The following is a 21,091-nucleotide window of genomic DNA, read 5'->3' as shown; positions in this document are numbered from 1 at the left end:
TAGCATTAAATTTCAAACAGGAATCTTGTATTGTAATGTACATTTATTTTGGAAGGGCTGTGTCCTTTTTGACATGACAAACACTTTCTGAAGTGTATTACTGCCGGGGGGTTTTTGTGTGTGTGTGTGTGTGTGTGTGTGTGTTTGTGTTTACTTTTCATTTACTTTTTGTTTACTTTTCCTCCCTTTACAGAAAGAATGTGAGAACTGGCTTAAACTTAAAGCATTTGAATTTGAAGATGAAATGGAGGCGTTTATGCCAAAGTTGAAGCTGCTGAAAGCAGCAGCCCAAAACTCCTCATCCCTAGACGGACTCTCCAGTGATCTCACTGATTTATTGGTCAAGAAGAGAAAAGATTTTTTCGAAGCAAAGAAGGCTTATGAGAAAGAGATTCAGGAAATCTGGGACTTCATAAAATCCGAAGAATATGATGATGACTGGCTGTAAATGTGATGCACTACAGTTGATTGTGACTCTTTTTAAAGGCCTGTTTGGTTTCATTTTGTCTAGGGTGCTGAAGTTACAATCAGAATACTTTTGTAATGTTTATTTGTCAACATTCGTCTTACCTGTGATTGAATTCTCTTTGTATTTTACTGGTTTTACAACCCATAATGTTAATTAATTTAAGACTTCTGCGAAAATAGCTCCTTGGAATGTTTATTAATAACGTGCGTCACCAACAAAGATGAAAAACATAGAGATAAAATTGTAAAAACAAATTAATTAGATACATAAGGTCCTTAACACCATGTTTTGCTACTCAAATTATTGAACATATATTGATGTCAGGGTTATTTGACACACACATTTAGCAGGCTGCTTATGCAAATTATTTCTGAAGCAAACTTCTTCAGGACAAAAACATTAAATAAGCGCAGAGTGAAAACAAAAGCTCTTCGAGTACATAACAACAAAGCAGTAGAAAAGAATAACACTCAAATAAAAACTTATAACATACAGAGGTATATCACCAAACACATAAAGGCCAAATTGACTCTCAGGCACTGTACAAACTAAAAAGTATATAAAATTAACACATAAATACTGTATGTATAAACTAGTTTATCTCTTAAATACTTTGAGAACTGGCTTAAATTTTCTTTGTAAAAGATCTAGCTTAATTTGTTCCACAGCTAAAACAACTGCAACATGGTGTCACAGATTTTTGACAAAGCAAGAAAAACATCTTGCTGAGTCTATAAAGGCAATTCAGAAGGATTATAATAGATCTAAGGTGGTGGTATTGCTTTAAATGTAATGAAGACATTTTTCAGTTCTTGGAAAAGTTATTTTTAAATGTAAATAGATACAGTAGCAGCCATTCAAAATTGCCCTTCCCAGTCAAATGCTAGCCAAAGGGCAGCCTACTCCCCTGCGACTCCCAGTCAAACCCCCTCCAACTTCCAGCCACTGGCCTTCTCCTTGGCTTGCCTTTTTTTTAGTCTGACTTCACCCTTTAATGTCCAGAAATCATGAGAGAAATAATATTTTAAAGATGGATGTTTAAAAAAGAATTGCAGGGTACCAGCTAAGGGCCCATTAAGGAAAGTCGGGACATTTTGATTGGCTACTACAGTATGATACTCCAAGGAGTTATTAACTGTGGTAAATACTTTTGATTCTATCTTTTTACTGCCAATATTGTTTTTTTTTTTTATGAAACCAATAAAAAACCATTGTACACTGGTTCATTTAATATGTTCAGCCTTTATTTCATAATGCTCCACATTTATAAGTTCAATTCAGGTTATTTATAAAACACCAATTGACAACACATGTCATCTCAAGGCACTTTAAAATTCACCGTATCATACAGTTAAACTGATTAAAAGAATCTAAGAAAAACCAGTTGACTGCATCGACTCATTGACTCAAAGGCAATCCCTCACACTAAGCATGCTTGTAGTGACAGAGGAGAGGAAAAACTCCCCTTTAACAGGAAGAAATGATGGCAGCAGCAGAGCTGATATTTCTCTCCAGTATGGTGTCACAGACAAACAGAAAATGTAAAGAGAGCATAATGTTAGATTTGATCAAACAAATTCTGCAGAAAATTTTCTGAAGAAAAAGGGGTCCCTACGTCCTCCAGCAGTCTAAACCTATAGCAGCATAACTATAGAGATGCTCACGATAACCTGAGCCACTCCAACTATAGTCCAACTTTATTCCATGAGGCAGACAGGGTGTCTGCCTCATGGAATAAAACTGATAGTTGTTTCCACAGGAGAGCAGCCTGATAACTAAAAGATCTGCCGCCCATTCTATGTTTAGAAATTCTAGGAACCACTAGTAAACCTGCAGATTGAGAGTGAAGTGCTCTGTTAGGAACATAAGGAACAATCATATCTCTGATATCAGATGGAGCAGTTTGTGGACTTCCTGATAGTAAAGAATTACAATAGTCCAGTATAATTATTTACTTTTACTTATATCCAATATTTTACTTTTATAGTGACGGTCTGTGGAGAAACAAAATGTAAGATTCACAAAGAGTTGACTAAAATTACAGCTGGAAGTCTGTAATTTTTTTTGTAAATTTTTGTAACAGAGTTGTGACAGAGATAACTCCATTATAAGTAATATTGTCAGCAATGCAGAAATAGTAATAGTCCCAAGGGTGTCATATTTCCAGATTTACCTGTTTACCTTAGGCAAGTACTCTTAGATAAAACTGCTGACAGTGGGAAAAAGTCTGTCATATGTCACAAATCCCTTCTTAACTATTCAATCAACCAGTGTGTTTAATTAGATGTTTATGGTGTAATAAATCTGTTCCAATAGAAAGATATGTAAATGATGTTGTCGGAAAATTTAGATTTCTCTTTTATTATATATTAATTTATCCTATTTACTCACTATAAAAGTTTTCACTCAGTCTGTTTCAGTTTCAAGGCCACACCATTCTCTGCAGGATGGTGTTTGTAGACCAGACATAGCTTCTTCCCACAACAAACCAGATTCTTTCTCAAGGTTTATTCTGAACATGTTACTGTTTAACAAAAGTATCTGTAATTTGTTTAGACTCTGACTACTTTTCCATTATTGTAAGTAAGGGGGAACAAATGCTGTTCATGCAGAACAGGGCAGAATGCTGTGCCATAAGGGCTGTATGATGAACTGTTCTCTCTTTGCAAAGATATGAATAAATGTGCCAATTCAGTGAAATCCATCTATCTCCGTTTATCTAACTAGGGTGAATAGTTGAATACTTTTTCCCAAGACAATGGTATCAGGGTTTAAAAAAGATTTATATATATATATATATATATATATATATATATATATATATATATATATATATAGATATAGATATATAGATATATATATAACTGCATAAAATCCAATAAACTTTCTCATGTTTTCAACAGTTGGGAATTAAATTTGATTTTGCACTTGGAATTGACTACAATAGGACTGTTGTGACTCCTATTCCAATTTTTCATAGATATTTCTAAATGTCTTATAATATTGGATTTTACTACTGGTGTAGTAAGCAGAATGAAGCTAGAGGGCCAGCCAACCTAGCCTGGTATATTACTGAAGAAACCTCGCCACTAGGTGGTGTCCTTCAATTGATAATACTGTAGTCTATAGTTGCTTTTATTCTGTGTTAACTATGGTCAGAGTGCTCTTCTTTTTTTTCTCATTAAAAAAAAATGCATTTCTAAGTTCTGAAATAGTTTTTCAATTTTTTTATTTCAAATTATGTTCAAATTCTGAAACATGAATGAATGAACAGTAAACATATTTAGAGTTTTCTAAATCATTGCTAAATGACTCCTAGCTGGTTCTGCTGTAAATATTGCTTTTTAAACTGAAAGCTAAATGTATGCCTCATGAGGCACATATGCTAACACTTTGCTATCTCGACCAAGACTGTCCGAATGATTTGAAGTTACGTAAGTAACCCGCTTGTTATGATCTTGGGGCTAATGACTGGCTTAATTACTAATTCCATTTACCTGTCTAATTATTATGGGCCTTTCACATGTATTCTGGACTGGCTGTTAAAATCCAGTTATTCCCAACAATTTAGTGACTTAGGCTAGGCTATCAGCAGAGCTATTAATTACCAACCAAAGAAATATTTGTCTCTGTTTATTCAAATGTCACCAAAAGGAGGGTGAATCTGGCTTGAGTGATAAATCATATGATGTACAAAGCACAAACAACTGCAAGTTAAAAAATGATGTCTTTATTCTAATAATTCAGGATTACAGAAATCTAACATATATGCCAACACTACACGCTATTAGAAAATAAACACCAAGTAGACTAAACGACTAGTTTTGAAAGAAAGAGGGAAAAAAGGGTTCTAAGAAACCATTTTTCTGGCTTCTGAGATTGCCGTGAATAAATTCAGCTTTAATGATTAAAGGTTACAAATGTATTGACAATGTAGCAGCATAGTACAGCAATAATCTATGTTCTTCTAACCTAGCAGCAAGGGGGGGTTGCTAGAATCTGGAGTAATAGGATGGTTGACCCCCTTATCATGAAATGAAAGGGAGAGCAACAACTGTATCTACTGGAGATTATGAATCCCAAAATGGCTGATCCTATCAAGTTACCTGAAATTGGGGGGTTGGACTATACAGGTGGGTGTATCCTAGCTTGTAAACTCAAAAGGAAGTTGGTTGAACTACAAAACCTCAGACAATAGAGTTAAGGACTAATAAAAAAAATGGCCACCCCAATCATGTGATTACATACAGTTAAACATAGAAATATCCTGTATTACACTAACCTCAGGAAAGAAAGACAAGAAAAATGTCTTTGTGGCTTTGTGGTAGCTAGGGCGTCTTTGATTTTTAACCTCATCCTTTCCATCCCTGCATGAAAAGCTTAAATTTATTGCTATGAAGCTTTTCAAAAGTGACTGTAGGGCAGGTCTTGAGTCAGACCTTGTCAGACGTCCTGACTGGTCAGCTGTCCTTTGCTTCCATCACAGACCTTTATTCAGCCTCTGCTATCAAGTTGTGCCATTTTTGAAGCCTGCAGTCTTTAGGACAGGGACAAGAGGGAAAGGGGTCACCAATGATGAACAGTTTGAAGACATTAGAGTGCATATTTTTTATATTTGGACGTTCATATTTTATACAGATGTTAAATGAGGTTGTTTTTCCGACTGTTCTAAATTCTCACTGTCATGATGATATTGTTTTTGCTTCATGTTTACTGCTGTAAACAAATATTGAAACAGTGTTTGTTTTCTAATTTAAATTTATCTTTTAAATGCTTTTACTTTCTCCCATTCCCTTTTATGTGCAATAGCAAACAACACTTTTTAGTACTTTCTACACTGCTTTTAAGGCAGGCATACACAAAATTTTCAATCATTGTACTCAGCTATAGCTCAAACTGTACGATGAAACTGCAGAGTTTAAAAGTTAATACCTCATGATGTACATTCTGATGCGACCTGACTTCTTACACTGTATGTCAAAACACCACAAATCGGACTCAGCGGCAAGAGATGGCTTTAGTTGGACACGTTAAACTGGAAGAAGAATTCCCTTGTTCTATATATATATATATATACTATATATATATATATATATATATATATATAGTGGGTAGCACTGCTGCCTTGCAGCGAGAGGGTTCTGGGTTCAATTCCCGGCCTAGGGTCTTTCTGCAAGGAGTTTGCATGTTCTCCCTGTGCATGCATGGGTTTTCTCCAGGTACTCCAGCTTTCTCCCACTGTCCAAATTTCAAGTCTTTCCAAATTTCACGACTTTCCGCATGGAGTTTGCCTGGTTTACCTATACATGTGTTATTTCAATTTTGATATTACTTTCACAATAAACACTTTAAAAGTACTGGATTTTATTGTACCAATTTACAGCAAAATGTTGTAATTCCCCAGTAATATATTGTAATATCACAGTAATTACTTTGTCATTTGAGCTGTAAAATTACAGTGTATAGTTATGATTTGACAGCAATGTATTGTAATATCATAAATATGAAATTACAATAAACTGCTGTGACCATTCTTTGCAGTTTTCTTTAATCCTCACAGTGAAACTTATCCAAAATGTATCTGACCCTTTTTTTCAGTGAATTCACAAACACATGTTAGGCTTTTAATTTGAGTGTGTGCTAGGTAGTGTTTGTTGTCATATTACATGCAACATAGCAGATGATATCAGCTCAGATCATGTGACAACCACCAGTTTATTTCAGTTTCTCTTTTGTGAGATGCTGTTTTTCTTCTGTTCTCACAGTACTAACTTACAGTAAGTACATAAATGATTGAATCGGAAACCTATTTATGGAGCATTTACAGTCAATCAACTTATATACTTAGTCACAGAGGATATGCCACTGTTCAGGAAATAAAAGGAAGTCAGAGAGTGTTTCCATCCTTCTTACCTGTTAAAACTGGATCATCTCAAACCCCCAAAAAGTTACGATATCTATGTAGAAGTGTATAAATGTGTATAAATTCTGACTTTCTGAACTATTTAATTTAATTAAATATGTTGACAATGTATTTTTTATCTTTCGATTGCAGTTTCAGCAGCAGTGGCAGCTTTGGACACATGTTTTCCTCACAATGTGAAATGTGCCTTTCCCTGACAGAGCAACCCACTTGGATCAGTAATTATACCAAAATTTTAACAATACCATATATATTTAAATATAATATATAAGATTAAAAAAAAATTTTTGTCTGTCAATATTCTCCATTCAGAACTCATCAAGAGAAAATATTTTAGTTTCACCTGGTTTATTTAGACATTACCTGAAGCACTGAAGGGCCAGTGCTTCACCTACAAGCTGCCCTGCATCATTATTACTGGATATCTGTGTTTCCTATAATCATATAATGTATAAGTGCAATTTTAATAGTAAAGGATTAAATGTAACACAACCTTTTATCATCATCCTATATTGCTTACTGTCTGACTGTTTAAATAGCTCCTTATGTCTATTTTCTTTTTTAGTAGCCAGATTCAAGCATTTTTACCAGACATTAATGTTTGTACTTGTTGGGATCTGGGGGCTTGCCCACCAGAGGGCGCCAAGGATCCCTTCCTGAGGGCTGGTGCTCACCTGCAACACCATCTGCTCATCATGAGGTCCCTACTTAAGGAGGCGGAGAGCTACACTCCAGCGCCAGAGTGTTTGCCAGTTATGGTTGAACCTGCCTGAAAACCTGAAAACTCAGAAGAGTTTCCCTGTTGGAAATCTGCCCGCCTGATCTCTGAAGAGCCCTGGAGAATCTTTCCTGCCAAGGACCTGCCTGCCAGCTCTCTGAAGAATCTAGAAGGGAAACCCAAACCAGTAATCTGCAAGCACTTAACCAAGCTCTGCCTCCGCCAAGCCCTCAGCCTGCCGACAGCCTCTGGACCCTCAAGGTCGCCCACCTCAGCCTGGTCCTCAAGAGAGAGGAAGAGAGAAAGAGCCAAGCCTGGAATCTGCCCGCAAGCATTCTGACAGCCTCTGCCCAGCTCTCAGCTCTCCTCCTGCCAGCACAGGGTTCCCAATCAGAAACCTGCCCGCCAGCACTCAGACTGTCTCAGCCTAGCTGTAAGTTCACCTCCTGTCAGCACTCAGCTCTGCTAGCCCACAGCCCTCGGCCCGCCAACAGCCTCTGGATCCACAAGGTTCCCCCCCTCTCTGCAGCTCTGCTCATCCCCAGACCAGCGGGGAACCATATCCTGATCAGTTTCCCAAACCCTGGACTCGTTTATTAGTTAGCATTCCTTTAAATAAACCTTTAAACTTTACCCTGTCTCCGAGTGGTTCTGCATATGGGCTAGAGCCCCTCACCCATTATGACAGTACTAATTTGCTTATGGACCGAGTGGAAATCTATGTAAGATAAAATCAATACTTATATTATACATACTATGGACATGTTCAAAGTCACACAGATGCTTCAAAAGACTCACATAACAGGATTGGTGCCTCGTTTGTATTTCCAGAATTTAATTTTAAAGCAGGTAAAAGAATCAGTCTTGGAGTTTCAGTTTACACAGAAGAAATGTTTGGGATTATTTTGGCATTAGAATGGATTAAAGAAATTTGTCCATTAAGACGTTTAATTTGCTCAGATTCTACTTCAGCATTATATTAATTCAAATACAGTCATTCAGACAGTAGACCTTATCTCTTTTTAGAAATTCATCAGTTGTTCAGAATTCAAGCGATGACATTAATGGGGTTTTTTCATCTGGATTCCTTCTCATAAAGGATTAAAAGGGAATGAAATATCTGCTAAATAAGAAAAACAAGCTTCTTAAAGCAGTAAAATTAAAATAAAAGTACAATACACTGTGGCAAAGCAGTAATGAAATAAGTATATAAGCAAAATGTTAGCAATACGGCAAACACAATTGGAAGAAAGAACTTTTATTTTACTAAAGGAAAAGTTGGCATTATGAGGAATACAGGAAGGAATAGACAGGAAGAAACAGTCATATCTCGGTTATGCCTTGGTCATACATGTATAAATTGTACATTAGGAAACAAGCCACAGGGAAGTGTGATTTTTGTTTTCAAGAAGAAACAGCTGAACGTGCTTTATTGTTTTGCCAAAAAAATATGTGGTTTAGAGAATTTAACTGGTATGTAGATTACAAGCCGACAAGTTACAGCTCAACATTAAATAAAATTCAAAAATATTTTATTAATCCCAAAGGGGAATTAAATGTTGCAGTAACTCATTAGTTGTTGTTTTTTTAACAGATGTTGTAGTTGTTGATAGCAGTAGAAAACCACCTGTAGGCTTTACACTACGTTCAGTCATTCACCCATTCACGCACACACTCACAGATGTGGCAAGCTACATTATAGCCACAGCTGCCCTGGGGTTCACTGACAGAAGCGAGGCTGCCGTACACTGGCGCCACCGGGCCCTCTGACCACCATCAATAAACAATGCAGGTGAAGTGTCTTGCCCAAAGACACAACGACACTGAAAGTTGGAGCCGGGGCTTGAACCATCAATCCTTTGAATATCATGGCAAACTCCTACATCCGACGCCACTGTCGCCCTACAACATGAGTGAGAGTGTGCAGACAATACAATAATTTGTGCACCATGTGCAAATTAGGACTACTGTGCTTGTGCAGGCACTGCAAGAGTGTGGGTGTGGGGTAGAGGTTGCTTGTGAAACCTGTATGTGTCTGTCCAAAGAGATGCTCTGTTTAACGAGCGTTCCAGGTGACTGGTTGTCAGAGAGCATGCTGATTGGATTAGTCTGCAAAATAAGCAAAAAGTTTCGGTTTACTCTCTGACAGTCACCTAGTTACCACTCACAGCTGTGCATCCTGTGAAATAGCTTGAATCCTCTAGTAAAAAACCTCATCCTCACTGACTGAAGTTACATGTAATAATATGAGGAAATTGATTTATGTAGTTTAAATGTGGGTAATAGAAGTTTTAATTGAGTTTTCTTTTGCTTAAATCTATTGAGTGTATTTGATCTTTGTGTCTTGCCCATATTGTTTTTTTTCTTTCTCCTGTGGGCATGCAGTCTTAAATCAAGGGAGAGAAAAGGCGAGGGAAAACTAGCTAAGGAACATAATGTTAGATGCATTTTACTGTAGTTTAAGCCTATGAACACAACCCCATTGTTAACATAAAAATAAATAAAAAAATAGTTAAAGTGTTACACACAGATGTTACAAAGAGATCAACAGTGGTTTATTGGTAACACCCTAATTAAAAATACATTTTTCTCAGAAGTTTTTCTGCAGTTAAATCTGACAGAGGTTTGAGACAGATCCGCTGTTTCAATGACTGATAAGTAATACCACCATCTGTTTTAATGGAGTGCTAATAGCACTATTTCACAGCTACTTACCATTTAGCCTTATAAGCACAACACTTGCTGTGTTTATTCTAACATCAGTCACACTAGTTTGCAATAACATGTCCTTGGTCTGGTTCTTTTGAAAGACACAGCCTCTCCAGTAATACACTTTTATGCATATATGCTCTGAATGTCAAAGCAAAACACAAAACATCTGATACATTTTCATAGATTAATTCTAAAGGTCAAATTAAAGATTCTTTTGTAGTTCAGGACAGAGCAAGGTAATGTGAAAAAGCTACTGGGATACAACACATAGCTCTTCTTGTTGCATACTGTACAACCTGGTGTTGCTAGAGTATAATGAGACATACAGGGTAAAATCTTTTAGATATCTTTTCCAATCTCTCTCAATATATGTGACTATCCACTGTAATGACTATGATCCATCTCTAGATGTCATCTTTGGATGACAATGAGATGAAAAGGAAAGTCATGTATGTGTCATATGTTAATGAGGATAACCAGAAATAAATTATAACATCTGACAGTTTAGGGGAAAAAAATTGTTTGAAATTATACACTAATTGCATTTGGACAGCTAGCAAAATAATAGCAGCACAAAATCTATCCAAATACAATAAGGTGCACTGGGAGCCAAGATTCCATATTTATCAATAAGAACTGCTTTATTATATAGCGTCCATAAGTCTGAAAAAAAAAAAAAACTCCAGACAGACATGGGGCCGATCACTGAATAATGTCATGCTGTGGTAAAGTGAAAGTGAAGTAACATATCACAAGAAAGTTGCATCTTGGGAAAAAATCAACTAAGCTTTTGAAGCATTGCTATCAAGTCAGCTTATCATTTACTCAGTCATCAGCCACATTGATACTCGTCCAGCAGGTAAGGTTTTTATAGTTCTGCAACAAAAAGCTTATACCAGATTCCGAATACCAAAGTTTTTGTTTTGTTCTATATATCATATGCTCAGCCACTCAGTTTCCATTTGCAGAAATCATGGCAGAATTTGTGAGAAAAGGAATGCCTTCTATCAGACTTGTCAAACTGCTGTCCCTCACTGTCTGTTTAATGTTTCTGGTGAACACCGTTAAAACGATGGATTTCATGAATAATCTGGTAAACTGACTTTTATTTAACTTTCACCACCTTAAATCAAATATGTTTCAAAGCAAATAATTATTCAGTTGATTTAACTATAATGCTATATTTCAGCTACTGTGTATTACTGCCTTTTTTATTTTTCAGGATGGGTACAAGGAGTACATTCAGGGCATGATAAAACAAGCTGTGGGGTATCGGGTGGGTCTCATAGTTTGGCACTGATGTATAAATGCAATATAGTAAATCATGCTTGTTGTTAAAGTTCCATATCCATTTTCTCTTTCAGAAACAAAGACAAAATAGAATTGAAAACATCTCAAGACTTTTACAAGAAGCAAACTCTTTAAGTAACGAGGAAGAACTTGTAAGTATAATTTCCGTATAAGCCTCTATTCTGGAAAGTTAATAAATAATCTTTAGTCTTGCAAAGATAGCCCCTCTACTTTTAGTTTTCTTTATGTAAAGCATTTACTACCAGAAGTTCAGTTTGGCCAACTCCTTTGTTTGTTTCAGGAAATATTTATGGAAAATCTTGAGGAAGCAGTAAATGAAGCATATAAACAAAAGGTGGGTTTAAAAGCTTTTAAAACAAAAACAGACTCTCAGGAATGAAAGAAAATATCCAAGGGTTTATTTGTTTTATTGTATATTTGAGTATTTTAGATATTCATATTTAAAAATGAAATTTATTTGGATATATAGAATCATTACACAGATTTTCACTTAGCTTATTGTTTTTAGTCATAAATGCTCATAGTTTATAAGCACTAGGATTCCTCTAATTTCAGATCTGTTGTCTAAGCCAAACACTTTGGTTCCCTGATTTCTTTTTTTTTTAGGCAAAAAACACAAATTATGACTTTCTTTGTACTAGAGAGAGGGTCAACATTGTCCTGCTGAACATCTTCATCATTGTCAATCTACCCCACTAATGTACAAACATAATCTTGAGCATTTAATTGAACTGAAAACATTTGTTTTTAATTTATTTCAGCTAAAAACAATTGTTTTATTTACTGAAAACAATTGTTGATATTAATTTAATCAAATCTTTTGTCCAATTCAGTTCCAATAAGAAACTGAATTGGACTAAAATTCAGTTTCAATAAAGAACTGAATTATAGGTTTTTATTTGATAAAAGCCTTGATAGTAAAAAAGAGAAATAAATTCTTGGAATAAATATCACTATATCTTAATGTCATTGTTGCTCACTATAATAAATGTAAAGAACTGACTATGTAAAAAGTTTAGATGCATCCTCATATTAAGATGGTTGTCCATCGCTACCTATTATAAATTCTTTGACCCATCTAAATTCTTATTCCTGTCACCAGAAAAATGACAAGTCAAGAATTGCAGCTGCAACAGAACTTTTTAACATGAAGATGCAAGAGCTGTACCCTCAACTGCAACAACTGAAAATGGCGCCAATTAAGAGTCAAGCGGATAATCCACTGATACGTGCATTAGAGCAAGTCTTTGAGACTAGTAGGACTTATTTAACCCTTAAGAAAAAAGTGTTAGCAGTAGAAACAAAGGACATGAGGGAAATACTCGAAGAGGTTATTGATGTTTTGAAAAAAATCCAACTGGTGCAGCATAATGAGTTGTAAGAGTTTCTCTCTCTTTATGCTTAATTGTTTCTTTTTTTTCAGACGGATTTGTATTATAACATGTAAAAGGGCACAATGAACCTAACCTAATTACATTCTATGTCATACTGTGACATTAAATATTTCAGAATGTTTCACTGTTGTTTGGATGCTTTGATGTTTTTTTTCATGTTTTTCTTTCCTGTTGATATACTATATATTCCAACACAAGTTTAAAATTGCTTTAACATACATCTCTAACTGTAAAATTTGTTCCCTCATGTTCGTATTATCACTGACAATTTGAACAAATAAAAAATATATTTGAAATTAAGACTGAATTACACTACTAAATAAGAGACTTAAGACATCATATATATATATATATATATATATATATATATATATATATATATATATATATATATATATATATATATATATATATATATATATATATATATATATATATATATATATATATATATATATATCAGTACAAGATCAATAGAGGCCGGGGTCTACCACACCAAGCAGGACCCCCGATGTAGACTTTGCAAAGATGCCTCTGAAACAATACATTATAAAACAGCAGGGTGTAAAATGCAGGCAGGAAGTGCATACATGGAACGCCACAACCAGGTAGCTGTCATAGTGTACAGGAACATCTGCCATGAGTATGGGCTGGAAGTCCCAAGGTCAAAATGGAAGACACCTCCTAAGGTAGTTGAGAATGACCGAGCTAAGATCCTATGGGACTTCAAGATCCAGACTGACAAACAGGTGATGGCTAACCAACCAGACATCGTGTTGATGGACAAACAGCAGAAGAAGGCAGTAGTGATAGATGTGGCAATCCCAAGCGACAGCAACATCAAGAAGAAAGAACACGAGAAGCTTGAGAAATACCAAGGGCTGAAAGAGGAGCTAGAAAAGATGTGGAAAGTAAGAGCAGCAGTGGTGCAAGTGGTAATAGGAGCACTGGGGGCTGTGACCCCCAAACTGTGAGAGTGGCTACAGCAGATTCCAGGTAAAACATCAGAGGTCTCTGTCCAGAAGAGCTCAGTCCTAGGAACAGCTAAGATACTGCGCAGAACCCTCAAACTCCCAGGCCTCTGGTAGAGAACCCCAGCTTGAGGATGGCACTACCACCCCATTGAGGGGTGAGAAAACAGTTTATATATATATATATATATATATATATATATATATATATATATATATATATATATATATATATATATATATATATATATATATATATATATATATATATATACAGTATATATATATATTGGACGCACTGTATATACTGAATATACCCAATGCACCTTTTCCTCCGTTTTTGCACCTTCTTCTCTTTTTTGACTATTGAGCCAATGTAAAGAGTACATTTCTTCTCTGTGATATCAATAAAGTCATTCAATCTACGCTTTTTGATATTGCTTGTTTTCTTACCTGTTGTTTTTTTGCTGTTTATGTCCTTTTATTGTTTTAACTTTCAAGAAAGGTGTGCTCACCTTACAGAGAAATTGTAAACACTATATATAAAAAAATGATACTGTTTAAAAATAAGAATTGAACTTTATTGATCTCACATCGAAGAAATTTACCTCTGCATTTAACCCATCCCTTGGTGAGCAGTGGGCTGCCATTGTGCAGCACCCAGGGAGCAAATAAGGGTTAAGGGTCTTGGTCAGGAACCCAGAGCGCAGGCTGTGGGGATTAAACCAGGTACTTGCAACCTTCTCAGAGCACAAGCACACTGCTCTAACACACTAGGTCAACACTCCCCAGTTAGATATGTCTATAAAGGAGCCAAAAGAAGGCTTTTATTCTTGGTCCATCTATAAAGGCTCAAACTCATCTCTATTTTTGACACTTTGAGTCAAGTCAAGTGGATTGATTTTTTTACTTTTTTGGGAAAACGTATAAAGGAGGTTTGCCCAAAGACACCTTACAGAGATTAACATAAGTATTATAATGATTTGGATATTTTGATTTTGACTTTTCTACTCATTTGTGTAATTGCATATCAGAATTATTTATCATCTTTGTGTCATAAAATTGAGTCTAGTGGGATATCAAATCCTAAGTGCATCAGAGCAAGTCATTAAAAGATGGACCCAGTATTCAAGGTGAGACATCCTGTTTAGTTGCTGCAAACTAAACAGGATGTCTCATGACTGGACCCCCTGCACTGGAAATCTTGTTCTTTCTGTAATGATCCTTTTCCTTAATTGTTAATGAAGTTAATTAAGTTCTTTAATTATTAGTACAGCTCTATTTGTTATGACAGACCAGAGCAGGTCCAACAATACTGCACACAAATCCAAAATTTTTCACAAGTGATGGATTTTAAGTTACAGTATTTCTATTCAACATAGTTTTTTTTTTACTTGAAATTAAATTAGTATCTTAAAGGGGTCACAGAATGATTATATAGGATGTTTGGTGCTTGTCCCTAAGGTCTCAGAATAGGGTGCGTAACATTGGTTGGGCTGAAAATGGCATATCTGCTGTTCTATGAGCCCTAATGCAAGCCTGAAATATGATTTAATGAAATGTAGGCCAATGCACAGAAGCTTTGGTCCTCATCGTATCTGTCACAGGTTCGAGTCCTGACCTTGTGACATGTCTTCCCCCTTTCTATTACAACGTCAAAAACAAATAAATATAAATACCATTCGATATTTAAAAAATGTAAAGTTGACACTGGTAGATGTATCCTTACAAAGTAAATTTTTTAAACAATAAACAAAGATCTTGAAAACTCAATGTTTACTTGCCTTAAAGCAGACTTACAATTGGAACGATCATTGGTCCTTTGCTAATCTAATCAACTGTACAGGCAGGAAAGCTTATCATCTAACTGCCATGCAATCATTCTTTTCAACTTACATATTGTGGTTACAGTAAAACTTACGGAGTTTAGAAATTAGTGTCCAAATGTACAGCAGATATAAACCACTCAGTTTTGTGCAGCCAGTACTAAGTTACAGTAAATCACACAGGTAAGTTCTCTTTGCAGAGATAAGAGCTAGGTCAAAGTCAAATCTAAAACTTTCATGGAAGGCATCCAATAGCTTATAAAAACTCAGAGATAAGCCAAGTATCGGCAGAAGTGGCTAAGAACTACAAAAAGCTATTTGTCATCCAGTCTCTTACAGTTTGATTTCTCCGCCAGGTCCTTTGTGAGGTAAAGTAAGGAACACTATGTGTATATTATGTTGATTTCAAAATTTGTGTCTTCTTGAATTTATTTGTATTAGACTTGTATTTTTTATGCTTACAGGCAGTAATGGCAGCAACAGTTTCATGTAGTGGCAGAGGAGCAGCTTTGGTCAGAAAACCTAAAGACCTTTTGCTCATTTTTATTCTGTTAAATCTTCTCTGTCCTGCAACTTCATGGATTGATAAAGACAACATGGTAATTTCCTTTTGTGCTTCATTTACATGATAAATAATCAGCCTGTTAATAGGATTATGATTACAATCCAGTTTTCTCCATGATCTTTGTTGTGTCTGTCGGCTCTAGTTGTTAAGCTTTGTGTAACCTTTTAACAGAAAGAAATCCAAGAAAATATTCTGAAAATACAACAAGATGCAGTGATGAGAAGAGTAAGTTAAATAGAAACAAAATCACTTCACACGTTACTATTTTTTATAATAATTACATAAATATATTTCCCCTAGACTGACGTGATGGTGGACAAGATCCTCCTTCCTAGGATCTTAGAGGGTGTTTCACAGCTAATGGAGCCTTTGACTGAAACAATAATGCACATAGTGCCAAACTTTAGGTCAATACCTGAATTAATGAAGGCAATGAAAAGCTACCTTGATGAGATCAAGGAACATATTATAGAATATCTTGAAAAGGAAATTGCCATTACAAAAGAATATGAAGACAAGGCAAAACAACTGGAGAGGATTATAACACAACTGGCCAAAGGAAAAGCTAATATATGAATTGTAGACTAGAGCTTCTAGGGGGGATATTGTACATTTTCCTGTGAAAAGTATCAATTTAATAAAATTTTGTTATAAATTTAAAAAGTGTATTGAACTGTATCAGCACATTTACCATCTGTTTTCTTATTCTCTTCTAATGTCTATGTTACTGTATACACAAATAATTGACAATTCACAATGCTGTGCCTTTACCAGTTAAACTGATCTGTAAACTATAGGCTGACTGTTCGTTGTTTTTGATCTCAGTGATTTAGACTAATCTATAAATTGAATTTATCATATCATCTTGTATAGGTGTATATCTGTTGTGTTAATGTGCACTAAAGATGCTCAATGGATTACACAATAAAGCTGAGCAATGTTCTAGCGTAAGCGCTTCTATTTGCATTTATTCATATTTTCTCACTTAAACTTTATCTTTTTTTAAATATTTTTCTGCTTTGTAAAAAATTATAATAATGAAGCCTGGTAAAAATTCAATTGAATAAACTGATTCACTTACCCATCCAATCAGAGGCTCAACCGTCATTGAAATAACAATATCAGCACTGGATGACACCTCATTCATCCAGGTCATGGACAAATTCAAAAAAGTGCAGTTTATGCAACTGGATGGAAAGATTTCTAGAAGAGGTTTTGCCTCTCATCCAAGAGGTTTCTTCAGTTCTAAGTAGTGGTTGGAACCACTGAAATTAGTATACTCTAGGTGCCTTGAATACTGGGTCCTCTGTTCTGAGTCATGACAGCCGGTCTAACAAAATAATTAGTGTCTTACAAAGAATTAGCGGGGATAAAAGGTGGCTCCGATCCCTCCCACTGGATTGGCCAAGTAGTGTTAATGGTCGTTAGGGAGTTTTGATTGATCTTTAACTCCCTTCTCAACTGCCCTCTCCACCGGCAGTTGTTACTGTCTTAGATGCTGATGCTCCAGTTCTGTTGTCAATACACATTCTGAGAAATCTGTTTGTCTGCCTGAATGTCACTTATCAAGTTAGGTGAATTCACATTATGTTAATGTAATACAAGTTCATGAAGTTAAATGATTTTCACATTTTTCCTTTTAGCTATCATAATATTATTTTTTTTTGGAACCTGTTAGCAAAATAACTTTAACTAAAGTGAATTTTATTTAACAAAGTGACAGCCTGGAAAAGGAAACTGTCTGACAGTATGTTGGTTCCTTTTTACGACCTGTTCAGGGTGTACCCCGCCTCTCGTCTGTAGAAAGGTGGATATAGGCACCAGCACCCCTTGCGGCCCCAGCTGGGATAAAGCATGATGAAAATGAATGGATGGATATAATCCTTCTAAAGTGCACCTTCTGAAATAATTAGAGGAACAGTGGAAAAAAAGGCTGAGGTGAACAATGGATTTTGTCACCAAATCACCCCCCACAATTTGCTAAATGACAGAGCAAAAAAATAAATAAAAATAAAAAATCTGTTACCATTTTAAAGGTATGTTGTCCCTACTCCTTGGTCTGCCTTTGCCATACAAACCCGGAACCTCCTTATCTATCATCAAACATCCTGGAGAATGGAGAAAGAGATGAGAAAGGACCATCTCTCTTAGAATGAATATCTTTAAAATAAAAGAAGGAAACAAATACCAGGACCTATCACCTAAGATGGCTTTGAGCCTCAAACACAACAGAGGGACTTCCACATCACTTACTACAGTAGAGCTGAGTTTCATCAAACCAAAAGTGGCTAAAGTGTATGTTCATCTGCAGTGGTGCTTTAGCCATGCAGGACTTGTTATACTCTGTAGCTATGCTGATCCAGCTACTGAATTATATGAATTTGTTTCTGCTCTGCTATTCATACAGCAGGTGTATAATGAGATCCTCTAACATGACCAGTGATTATTTCTCCTTCTTGTTAGTTGGTTGGGCAGGGCATCCCTGGAGGCTGACTCTAAAGATTTAAAGATCACAAACAAATGATTTGTCTCTGAATGGACACATATAGACTCAACACTCCTCTGCCTTTTGTTCACTACTGATAGCCTTAAAGGATAAGGCCTATATGAAATAGAGCATTGGTAATGCATTGTTAACCCAGAGAACCCCCCCCCTAAAGCTGGAGTAGATTCTGTGGTATCAGTAATCACTAAAAACCATAAAGGTACACTCAGCAGGTGTTTGTGAAATAAAATTTAGTCGCTGATTTAAAAATTTATGTAGAGGGAAAAATGCACGACTTAGGAATCTAAAGGGCACTTTTTAAAAAAGGAATTAAAGAAAGGGGGTAAGGCTAAATCCTTAAAGGATTTTAAAACGGTAAAAGTGCTCCTATTGTGGCCACAAGTAAGTACTCTGTGGACAGGAACTAGGCTAGCCAGCAGCAGCTCCGCGTATGGACCCGACAAGGTGATTATTATTCCGCTAGCTTTGCTGGATCTTTAGCAATAGTGAGGAACGGAAAACCATTCACAGATGGCGAGTATGCTAAAACGTTCATGCTGGATGTAGCCAATGAACTTTTTGATGATCTTCCGAACAAAGACAAGATAATCAAACGGATAAAAGACATGCCTCTGTCGGCAAGAACTGTTCATGATTGCACCATTATGATGGCAAACCAAGTGGAGGAAACACAGGTGAAGGACATAAATGCAGCGCTGTTTTTTTCCCTGGCTTTGGACGAGTCAACAGACGCAAGCCATTTGTCACAGTTCAGTGTGATTGCAAGATATGCTGCTGGTGACACACTGCGCGAAGAAAGTCTTGCTGTTCTGCCAATAAAAGGATCCACAAGAGGTGAGGATTTATTCAAGTCTTTCATGGAGTTCGCTCAAAGAAAAAATCTACCTATGGATAAACTTCTCTCAGTTTGTACTGATGGTGCGCCGTGTATGTGGGGAAAAAACAAAGGATTTGTGGCGCTTCTCCGTGAACATGAAAATAGACCCATCCTAAGTTTCCATTGCATTCTACACCAGGAGGCACTTTGTGCTCAGATGTGTGACGGGCAGCTTGGCGAAGTGATGTCGCTGGTCATTCGTGTGATCAACTTTATTGTGGCCCGAGCCCTAAATGATCGCCAGTTTAAAACACTGCTGGATGAAGTTGGAAATAACTATCATGGTCTGGTTTTGCACAGCAATGTGCGTTGGTTGTCAAGAGGGAAGGTGCTTTGCCGTTTTGCGGCTTGCCTGGACGAAATTGGGACTTTCCTTGCGATGAAAGGCATTGAGCATCCTGAGCTAGCCGAAAATGAGTGGCTCCTCAAGTTTTACTATCTCGTGGATATGACTGAATATCTGAGTCGTTCAAAACACGCTTTGGAGAATTTCGTGAGCACACTCGTCTTTTCAAGTTCCTCACCCATCCAAACAAGTCTTCACTGAACACAGCCGACCTGAGTTACATTCCTGGTGTCTCCGTCAGAGATTTTGAAGCAGAAGTGGCTGACTTGAAGGCTTCAGACATGTGGGTGAATAAGTTCAAGTCACTGAATGAAGATTTGGAAAGAATTGCAAGACAAAAAGCAGAGTTGGCGAGCAAGCACATGTGGGAAGAAATGAAAAAACTTCAACACGAAGACCAGCTGATTATCAAAACTTCGAACGCGCTTCCTGTCACATACCACACACTGCAGCGTGTGAGTATTGCTGTATTGACCATGTTTGGATCTACGTATGCATGTGAGCAATCATTCTCACATCTTAACAACATCAAGTCCAGCCTACGATCATGTTTAACGGATGAAAGCCTCAGTGCTTGCATGAAGCTTAACCTTACCAAGTACCAACCGGACTACAAAGCCATCAGCAAATCCATGCATGCAGCACCAGAAGTCGCATTAATGGTGAGTATTATAACGACATTATTTAAAAAATAAGTTGAGAGGCTTATTATACTCGCATTTAGTTGAATTCAGTCTTAAAATATGTTATATGGCTGTCACTGAAATAAATTTCCAGATATTTTGCTGTCATGGCTCTCTGAGTCAAAAAGGTTCCCGACCCCTGGTTTATACCAAATTTATGAAACATAAATCCATCTGTTTTTTTTCTACGAAGTAAAAATTTTAGTTTTTTGTCATTTTTAACACAGCTGAACAAATCCTAATGTAGTGGATTAATATTGCACCATGAATAGAATGTAGTAGATTGATGTGTCACAAAGAATGTATTCTTGTCACAATAGATAAAAGGTGTGTGAATAAAAAGGTCCAGCTATTCTAAAGGGTCAATGTACACTAAGCATGGCAGTAGAAAAACAAGCCAAATATAGAAGTTGATGTAGTTATGGCGAACCAGACATGTATCATCACGACGTTAATGTATGTATCACCACGGGCTAATGTAATTACCAATGTGATTACCAAGAAGTCAATGAGAACTAATGTAACTCAGATATGCATCACCAAGGGGTTAATGTAATCAAGACATGTGTCACCATGGTACTGAGTCGAATTGGTAATAGAGGGTAACAGAATAAGGTAAATAAAATACAGCCATTTTTACATGTTTTAAAAAAATACGCATCCTGGGAAGGTTTCCACCGGTATGTAAAAAATAACAGAGATATCCTTGGAAAAAGTACCTAAAATGACGTAAAAATAGGAGGGGCTCGGGGAGGAGCCCCTAAGCCCCAGGGAATGTATATAAGCAGAC

At 36.4% G+C, this 21,091-nt stretch overlaps 1 long non-coding RNA gene across 1 annotated transcript; it reads left to right on the top strand.

Moving 5' to 3' along the window:
• Positions 1–15,600: 15,600 nt before the first annotated feature.
• On the top strand, positions 15,601–16,829 carry LOC119786626. The gene is made up of 4 exons (XR_005281206.1): positions 15,601–15,692; positions 15,789–15,923; positions 16,061–16,114; positions 16,190–16,829. It is a non-coding gene; the product is annotated as an uncharacterized LOC119786626 (long non-coding RNA).
• The last annotated feature ends 4,262 nt before the right edge of the window (positions 16,830–21,091 follow it).

The sequence above is a fragment of the Cyprinodon tularosa genome, unplaced genomic scaffold (genome assembly GCF_016077235.1).
Source record: "Cyprinodon tularosa strain WSP-4 unplaced genomic scaffold, ASM1607723v1 ctg276, whole genome shotgun sequence".
Taxonomy (NCBI): domain Eukaryota; kingdom Metazoa; phylum Chordata; class Actinopteri; order Cyprinodontiformes; family Cyprinodontidae; genus Cyprinodon; species Cyprinodon tularosa.
The sequence above is the reverse complement of the archived record's forward strand: the minus strand, read 5'-3'. Positions and strand labels throughout refer to the sequence as shown.